This window comes from Limulus polyphemus, unplaced genomic scaffold, assembly GCF_000517525.1.
Source record: "Limulus polyphemus unplaced genomic scaffold, Limulus_polyphemus-2.1.2 Scaffold5178, whole genome shotgun sequence".
Taxonomy (NCBI): Eukaryota; Metazoa; Arthropoda; class Merostomata; order Xiphosura; family Limulidae; genus Limulus; species Limulus polyphemus.
This window is the reverse complement of record NW_013670788.1, coordinates 35,870-44,572: the sequence shown is the minus strand read 5'-3', so window position 1 is coordinate 44,572 and position 8,703 is coordinate 35,870. Positions and strand designations below refer to the sequence as shown.

At 32.2% G+C, this 8,703-nt stretch overlaps 1 protein-coding gene across 1 annotated transcript in view; it reads right to left on the bottom strand.

Moving 5' to 3' along the window:
* LOC106472232 (protein PTHB1-like) overlaps positions 1-1,260 on the bottom strand; it is a 31,053-nt gene extending 29,793 nt beyond the window's left edge. Inside the window, exon 1 of the mRNA XM_022400832.1 lies at positions 1,187-1,260. The gene's annotated coding sequence lies outside the window, so the exon portion shown is untranslated. The remainder of the gene's footprint in view (positions 1-1,186) is intronic.
* Between the last annotated feature and the right edge of the window lie 7,443 nt (positions 1,261-8,703).

The following is an 8,703-nucleotide window of genomic DNA, read 5'->3' as shown; positions in this document are numbered from 1 at the left end:
GATCTGTGTGAACAATCAACACTAGTCCTCAGTTAATAAGGACTGTGTGAACAATCAACACTTGTCCTCAGTTAATAAACTAATGTTTATCTTTATTTGCAAGTGTGGGAGAGTGTGGTACCTAGTTTGAATAGTTAAAAAGTGTTTTACCAGTAATTTCTAATGGTTTAACCCATTAGTTAATAAAACACTTGGTCTTAGAATGAGTAATCCGAAGTTCCATTTATGTACATGAGAAACAAAGTTGGGATTACCACACTAAGCTCTATAAAGTTATACTTATTCTACAAACCAGGTAGTTTAACTACAGAAAAAAAAATAATTTAAATGTTGAGTATAATAGTTATATATATATATATATATAATTTACAAACAACAAGGGACACATTGGTCCATCATGTACTAGAAACTTTGGGATGAAAATGTTGTCATACAGACAGCTTAAGATTTGTGAAATAGTTTTTCTCATTAAAAAATGAAGAGTTAGAGGAGATCTAATTGAGTTGTTTAAGATTGTTGAGGGAAGTGATAGTATTAGTGCATCATCTTTGTTTTTCATACTTAATGGTGAGAATAGTAGGACTGGAGGGATAAATATAAATTTTGGAAGGGTAGGAGTCATCTTCGGCCAAGACAGCTTTATTTTCTCCAACAGTAACAGGCTGTTTGATCTTTGGAATAAGTTGCTTTTAAATGTGGTGGATGCAGTTTTAATATAGTTTAGGGGTGGCGATAAATATTTGAATGATAAGGGCAGGCTTTGAGTGATTTATCTTATTTTCTTAAACTTTCATTGAAGTTAAAATTTAGTGGATCATAGTAGTAGTACTTCTCCTCTGAACTCTCTCCAACAATTCATCGTAATCTGTAATTTGTAAAGCACTCAAGCCCGAATAAAAACAATACACCAATTATGGCCTAACCAATGACCTGTAACCTGTACAATGAATTTAAAACCTATTTAGACTATAGTGCTGCTCCATTCCCTGGATTACTAATACTATATTAATTTTAAATTTAATATTGATAATTTGATTCTCAACTCTCCCTTTATTTTTCAAGTTATGAAACTTTAATTAAAATATTATTGAATAATATAATTCTGAAAAAAAGTTCAAATACTTAATATAGAGCAAATATTCTTTCGACGTTTTATTCGACAATTCAAACTGAACAAGTTACATACCTCTATAGCCTTAATAATAATATTTTCAAATGATTTCTAACCAACAATTTTCACTTCTCTCTCTACCATAGAAATAAATTTTCAAGTATTATGACTTTAGCGCCATCTAAATGAATGAATAAATAAACGATTTTAAATTAAATAGAAATAAAAAAATATTTATGCGTTATTTATGATATTAGAATCAGTGTAGTTTATTCTTTGTCCAGTTGCTTTTGTATGTGTTGCTGCTTTCTATTATTTGTATCAACAAATAAAACAAACTATAAAAAACATTTTGTTATTTCAAATTTAGTTTTTAAACATATACCAGATTTTCCTATATATGTGTCTCCAAAGGTACATGATACATCTATGAGCAGATTTGTTTAATCTGGATCAAATGGCTGTGACTGCTTTGCTCTGGTTGTGAAATAACGATGAAAGCGCTAACTTGCCTTCTATTCAGAACACACTGATTTTGAATATGTGTGTATTATGCAACAAACACAAGCTTCTCCTAGGGGTGACGTATAGATATTAATGTTGGAAAGATTATGTAGATATGTGATAATAATTAGTCAAATGAAATGTGACCTCGTGGTCTAAATAAAAAGCCTTCCTTGGTCTTGAAAACGGATAAGTTCACGAGATACAGGTAAAGATAGTTATTACTCGATATTGTTCTTGATATTGAGAAGTGGTTTAATTTTGAAACATTGTGTTATTCTCTGTTGGGTTTCTGTTTTCTAGTTCTTTTTCCTCATTTGTTAGATATTATTGAAATTAGTAACATTAAAAAAATTATGTTGTATTGTTTACTAACGTTTGTACCTAATCCTGGCCAAGCAGAGGTTTATTATTATTATTTTTGGAAGTGATAAAATGTGTATTCTAGTTGTTCTAAGGATTTTTTTTTTGATTTGTTGTTATATTTAATAAATTGTTTTTGTTTCACCCTGGTTGTGGCGGCGTTTTGTCTAGGCCGTTATATGGTCATTATGATTTTGTTCTTGTCTTGTTTCATGTTGAATTTTTACGAGTTTTCGCATTTAGAAGTTTAGTTAGATGTATATGAAATAATAGAAAGTACACTACTTTTTCATTTTGTGGAACAAGTAACTTTGCATAAAAGTTTCTCCAGTATCAATTAAGAATGTAATAACGTACTACACTGTATGTTTGTTTAAACTCATAGTTTGTTTAAAATTAAACTCACTAAACTTATTTTCGTTTTTCCTATAACCCCTAAAACTCGAAAAATTGCATTGATGAAAAAGGTTTCTAACTTTAACTCTTCCCAAGAGCTAATTGCATCAAGTGAAGACTAGACATCTTGTCTGATTCTTTTACTGAAACAACAAATTAATTTTAATTAACATTCCAAGTTGTTCTTATCAACAAACTGGCAATAGCTGCTGGTGAACTCGCCCATTATCCTTGCTGATCTTTAGCCAGTTGATCTATCAGGCACTATTTTATTGCCAGAAAATCGATAGCTTATTGTCATACTTAAAATAGTGAGGCCTGAGACAAAATGGATTTGTCTAGAATTTTTACATAGATTTTATGCAGATTACTAACACAGTCTTTGAATAAAATTTTACTTAGATTTTATTTCACTAACTTTTACTAGATTTTCACCAAGATTTCGCCTAGATCTTAATTGTGTTAATGTTAAAAGAGATTTTTAATAGAATGACAGTTAGATTCATTTTAGATTTGAGCAGTGTTTCTATAACTTTTACATAAGAACTCTTACAGTTCTTGCTTTTAATTTCCCTTAACACGTTTGTATATTTTTGTATAGTTTTACTCTCTTGTAACTTTAAAATTAACTTTTTATTTTCGTTTGTCTGAGTGCCATTTGGCTTTCACCTGTAACTTAGTTAAGTATTTAAGTTCCTCAGTGAGCAAATCTATATAAATATTGTCCCAAACTTACTCTTTGGTAGTATATATAAATGTAAGTTAAACAGGTGTGTTGGGCTAAGGATTCGTCTACAATAGGTGTCTGTGACTTGTTGGTGATAAATTCAAATAATAAACGGACAGCACGCACTCCACTTGTTTTCAAATAACATATTCAAAACAAGTTAAACGTGTGTACAAAAATAATTTACATTATGTATATCATAATGTAAATTAATAATTATGTATATCATAATTTACATTATGTATATTTAAGATACAGTTCTCTTCTTGTTGTCGCAAGTTCACTTAGGTCAATTCAATTGCTTTAGAATTCAGTTGACAAATCGAACTATTTTTTTCTGAAACACCTTCAATGTATAAATCACTTTTTTTTCTCTCCCTTTTTTCCTTTTATCATAACAGTATCGGTGTATAATTCACTTACGCTGTCGTTGAATTACTGCAGTTGTATCCTGTACTTTCGAAACTCGTCTGCTTTTTTTTTTTGTATTTAGGCTTACTTCCGATAAACGTATTGTTGCGTCAGCGAGGTCACGTGACTAGTGTCACGCCACCTATTTTCTAGAAATATCTTGTTCCTTCGTGAATGCCCTAGCATTTACTAGATATATGTTTGTCTGGTATATATATAAGACACTCACAACGTGAGATGACAATGTGTGTGTAAGGTAGTGAGTAATTGAACTGCAGTCAGAGAGACTATTGTTAAGCAGTGAGAAGTTCGTTGAGAATTATAGTGTTTGTTACAGAGCGACTGTTGAAATTAAGTGTATCGGTAAAGTTTTATTCAGAAATAATAAACCAGTTTTATTTAAGAAAGGACTTGTGTCGCTAAAGTTTCGTCGGAACGAATTTACGGAAAATTAAATAAGGAACGGAGACGTAACAACTGAAACAACAACTTAATTTTATTTAACATTCCAAGTTGTTCTTATCAACAAACTGGCAATAGCTGCTGGTGAACTCGCCCATTATCCTTGCTGATCTTTAGCCAGTTAATCTATCAGGCATTATTTTATTGCCAGAAAATCGATAGCTTATTGTCATACTTAAAATAGTGAGGCCTGAGACAAAATGGATTTGTCTAGAATTTTTACATAGATTTTATGCAGATTACTAACACAGTCTTTGAATAAAATTTTACTTAGATTTTATTTCATTAACTTTTGCTAGATTTTCACCCAGATTTCGCCTAGATCTTAATTGTGTTAATGTTAAAAGAGATCTTTAACAGAATGACAGTTAGATTCATTTTAGATTTGAGCAGTGTTTCTGTAACTGTTACATGAGAACTCTTACAGTTCTTGCTTTTAATTGCCCTTAACACGTTTGTATATTTTTGTATAGTTTTACTCTCTTGTAACTTTAAAATTATCTTTTTATTTTCGTTTGTCTGAGTGCCATTTGGCTTTCACTTGTAACTTAGTTAAGTATTTAAGTTCCTCAGTGAGCAAATCTATATAAATATTGTCCAAAACTTACTCTTTGGTAGTATATATAAATGTAATTTAAACAGGTGTGTTGGGCTAAGGATTCGTCTACAATAGGTGTCTGTGACATATTCTAAACAAGTTAAACGTGTGTACAAAAATAATTTACATTATGTATATCATAGTTGTATCTTACATACTATACAGTTCTCTTCTTGTTGTCTGAAGTTCACTTAGCCCAATTCAATTGCTTTAGAATTCAGTTGACAAGTCGAACTATTTTTCTCTGAAACACCTTCAATGTATAAATCACTTTTTTTTCTCTCCCTTTTTTCCTTTTATCATAACAGTATCGGTGTATAATTCACTTACGCTGTCGTTGAATTACTGCAGTTGTATCCTGTACTTTCGAAACTCGTCTGCTTTTTTTTTGTATTTAGGCTTACTTCCGATAAACGTATGTTTTTCGCATAGAGGTCTACTTACAAATAATCGTTTGCTTTTTTGTCAAAGTCCTCACAGGCAGGTTCAATTGCTTTAGAACACCCTTTGACAAAACAAATTATTCTCCTAAAATGTCAGAAAAGTGTTGATCTCACTTAATTAACATATCAACTAACCTTTCTCTAACCGAAACTCTCTTTTGCTCGGCTTTACTTTACCCCCTCTGGTTTCTCGTCTGATAACTCTTTATATCTTAGACTGAGGCGTTCTAAAAATCTTCTTAGCCTCGATATCAATTACTTACAAACACAACTTCTAATAATCGTCTGCTTTTAACTCTCTTAATTATGAAAAACTAAAGAACGATGAAATATTAACTCACAAAATGAATTAATTAATACTACCTACAGTAAACAGTGTTTTATATCTGAGAAATATACTAGTACTGTCTGTTGTATATCCATGTAACTACTTCGCCCTCTGTGGATGGATCTTCACAAAATTTGATATGGAGGCTCATTGGGTCTATGGGGAGATATGTACAAATTTTCAGAGTTGCATTTTGCAGTTTTTATGGGCGTTTTTAACACCATTTCGCCCTGTTAGTGGATCTTCACCAAATTTGACAGGAAGGTTTGTTGGGTCTAAGTGGAGATACGTCCAAACTTTAGGTTTCACGTTTCGTGTTTTGTAGTTTTTATGGTCGTTTTTGCGTTTATTACTATTACATATAAGGGAAGAAACTTTTCATGTCCTAAGATAACCTTTCATTAATCATGAATATAGATATCTTCCATCCAGGGGACGGGTACTGCAGCTAGTAGTGTATAATTTGCCCCACATGATAGTGAAGCATAGAATTTTATTCAAAGCAAGGTTAAGATGAGAGATCCTTTGTGTTACATTTTAATATAAGGACATTCTCTGTATGTAATTCTCTTTTATATGCTCACTTAAGTTACAGGAAGGAACATGTGCATTAGCAATAACATATTATTTAATAAAGTCGTCATCACTCTTGCTAGACGTACACACATGTGCTCGATCAGTTGCTTTATATTGTGTAACAGTGCTTTGTTGTTTTTGCATAAACTGTCAAGGTTTCTATTATAGATTAGTTCCTTGTGTAAATCTATGTGTCTTATCTCATTTGTCTGGCACAAATGGCACACTTATTAGGAAACACACCTGCATACAAGATCTGTGAACCCCTATTTTTGCACACCCGAACTTTTCTGCTTTACAAAGAAGCATCGAGACACCTCAAGAAGAATTACTACAGTGATATGCTTATTTCTGTTGTTAGTAAAGAAAATCGTACAAACAATTTATAAAAAAAACTGATATTTGATGAATCCAGATGAAAGAATGTTAGAAGCTTTTCTCAAGGTGTATGATCAGAACAATATGCCCGGGTACAATGAACATTGAAGAAAGCTGTAGATACTTTGTAAAAATAGCTTTAATATCAAACCACAAAAGTCTTTAGTGTAAAAAATGCTGTCCTCTTCTGGGTGCATCACACTTTAGTGATTATGATTATATGGTGTTTGTTTCTTTAGAGTTATCTCTTATTCAGTTTATTCCATTCTACTTTATGTAAACCAGAATGGAAAACCCGCATTTATAAAAATGTGTTAAAAACAATATATTTTTGTTGTTTTAAATTTGCAATAGCAATAAATAAACTGGATAGATATGTCTATGTTTGTGTGTAAGGGAGGTGCCCATCAAAATCAGCATGATAAGAAAATCAAAACTTGCAGTAATGCTAGGGTTGCATTTGTCACACAATGGCTAAAAGTAAGTATGTGGCTATCAACACAAAAATGTGTTGTTTGAGGACTATGTAAATAATCTAGACCAAATGCAGCTAAAACAATTCAGTTACTTATTGGTTAAGCTCATGTATTTGTGGGACCAGATGGCTGAATGAGTCGAATAATGGTGATTCATCACACCATAGATAAGGGTGATGCACTTTCAGTGAAGCAACTGATATACGGGCTTCCTTGGAGTTCTAGAGATGTCACCATTAAATACAATATATGTTGACAAATAGAGTCATACAACTTTCGGAGAGTGTTTGGTTATCAACAGCAGTGATACTCAGGAAGAAGGAAAATATTCCACGGTAGCTAGGTAAACATGGAAACTCGTATAGTCAACAGTTGATACTTTTAAAACCGCTATAGATGTTTACTACATATGTCACAACCTTGTAATTTTAGGAAAAGTTACCGATTTCGAACGGTTTTATTCATAATTCAAAATTTTGTAATTTTTTTGGTCAAAATAACATTTTTAAGATATATTTTTTGCCGATAGAAAAATTCAGTTTTTATCATTTCCGTTAAAAACTCGAAAAGCTTGTTTTTTCAAAGAACATCAAAAACAAAATTGGAACAGCCTAAAATGCAAACAAACGAATTTATTGAACTTTGAAAACAACAGAAACAGGATTGTATACTAACATTAAAAAACAATTTAACATAAATATTAAGGTTGATATTTATTTCAATAAATATGAAAATCAGGAAAAGAACCAGACAAAGAAAAAAAACCTAATTCCAAAATAACAATTTCTATATTTAAGCAACTACAAAATCACGAGCAACATCGAGTGCTAATTAGCAATAATATCTTTCAGCTTTATCTCGTGAACTAACTTGTTGAAGCTCATGGCATGGTTTTTATTCAGTCGTTAGAACACGAGATTACATCTCATGTGACCATAAATTTACATAATCTATCGCAACATTAATAATTCAGCACGTCACTGTTAGAGACATAACACATAAAACTTACTCAAAATCACTGTGATCAATTAGAAGGTGAGTTATCACTTTATTGTAACTAAACATTCATAGTTAAACTAAACATAGAAGGAATAATAAATTAATGGTAAACAAAACCACATTGAAATAAAAATAGATTCGTTACCTCAGAAAATGACAATTTTTAGGTATATTTCCTAAAGATGAAAAATCACTCTCTATCATTTCTTTGCTTTCTTGTTTTTTCTTTTTCAAAAACAATAAAAAACAAAAAATCTCGCATCTTGAATTAGAAGCAAAACTATTTTATTGGGAAAATACTGTTAAAACGATGAATAACAGAATTGACTATAACGTTATAGTGCCCACACAAATGATTGTTTGTTTGTTTTGAATTTCGCGCAAAGCTACACGAGGGCTATCTGCGCTAGCCGTCCCTAATTTAGCAGTGTAAGACCAGAGGGAAGGCAGCTAGTCATCACCACCCACCGCCAACTCTTGGGGCTACTCTTTTCACCAACGAATAGTGGGATTGACCGTCACATAGTAACGCCCCGACGGCAAGCATGTTTGGTGGGACGGGGATTCGAACCCGCGACCCGCAGAATGTGCAGCACCAGTGGCGTAGCAAGAGGGGGGCAGTCGCCCCCGGGCGCAGATGTGAAGGGGCACAAAATTTCCTTTGGCCTATAATGCCTATTAATTAATACTTATGACCTCCCCTAGGATAGAGCGCAACTGCCCTACGTTAGTAAATACGACACAGTGTTACGTTATTTGTGTGTATTACGCTTGTAGTTTTAACTTTTAAAAGTCGCCCACTGAAATACAGTGAGACCGAATTGACGTACAGAAGTAAATTTCATTATTCCATCATTCATCTGTAGATCAAATACAAGTCCTAAAGTACAAGTAAGTGTATGTTCAACAAAGAGAAAATACGAGATTGATG